The 928-nt window shown below is 36.5% G+C and overlaps 1 protein-coding gene across 4 annotated transcripts in view; it reads left to right on the top strand.

Moving 5' to 3' along the window:
* mast3a (microtubule associated serine/threonine kinase 3a) overlaps window positions 1-928 on the top strand; it is a 35702-nt gene that overhangs the window by 17137 nt on the left and 17637 nt on the right. The gene's annotated exons all lie outside the window — the stretch shown is intronic.

The raw sequence follows: 928 nt of genomic DNA, 5'->3' as shown, positions 1-928 counted from the left end.
ACAGAACAAACTGAGACAGACTAAATCCAGAAGAACTGTGGCAACTTCTCCAAGATGCTTCAAGAAACCTACCTGCAAAGCTGCAGTACTGTTAAAAGTTTTAGGCACTTGTGTCAAAATGCTGTAAAATGAGGATGCTGTTAAAAATAATGTCAGAAATAGATTTTCTTTATCAATTAACTTCTATTAACTACATTAAATCAACATTTGGTGTGAACATTCTTTGCGTTTAAAGCAGCTTTTGCTGTGTTTTCTTTCTCATCTGTTTACGTTCACGTAAGACAAAAACGGCTGTGTTTATGATGATATACTGACGTAGTTTTCTGCATATTGGTCGACAAATATGAAAGAAGTCAGTTTCGGCCCGGAACAACCTTTTCTACAGTGGAAATACACAGAACGGTTCGAGAACTGACACAAACCGGGAACCCGTACCGTGACCTTTGTTCTCTGTGCTCGCGCTTGCGCTTCATGTGCGCTGCACGCAAACAGGGCACAAGTTCTTTCCGTTCCTGCACTTAAATTGTTTTTAATCACATTAAAATGCGAACGCAGGAATCGTTAAGCAGAATCGAAATGCACGCGTCTTATCGAATACCCGGTTCTTGGAAATTTGGAACCGGTTCTAAAATGAAACCCAGTTTTCGATACCCAACCCTAATGAATATGTAATAAGTGACACTGATTATATACTACATAGGCATTTCAAATGCTGCACATTACTATTTCATGATTTTATCATTTAATTATATTACTGTCTATTGTTGTAATATTGTAATATGTTAGTATCATCAATGATTGCATTTACTAGACATATTTAAAAAGTGCATATCCAGTAAAATGGTGTACTTATTTAAAGGGGTCATATGATGCGATTTCAATTTTTCCTTTCTCTTTGAAGTGTTACAAGCTCTTGGTGCATAAAGAA

This window comes from Sinocyclocheilus rhinocerous, unplaced genomic scaffold (assembly GCF_001515625.1).
Source record: "Sinocyclocheilus rhinocerous isolate Xijiao unplaced genomic scaffold, SAMN03320098_v1.1 scaffold541, whole genome shotgun sequence".
NCBI lineage: Eukaryota > Metazoa > Chordata > Actinopteri > Cypriniformes > Cyprinidae > Sinocyclocheilus > Sinocyclocheilus rhinocerous.
This window is presented reverse-complemented; position numbering and strand designations above follow the sequence as displayed.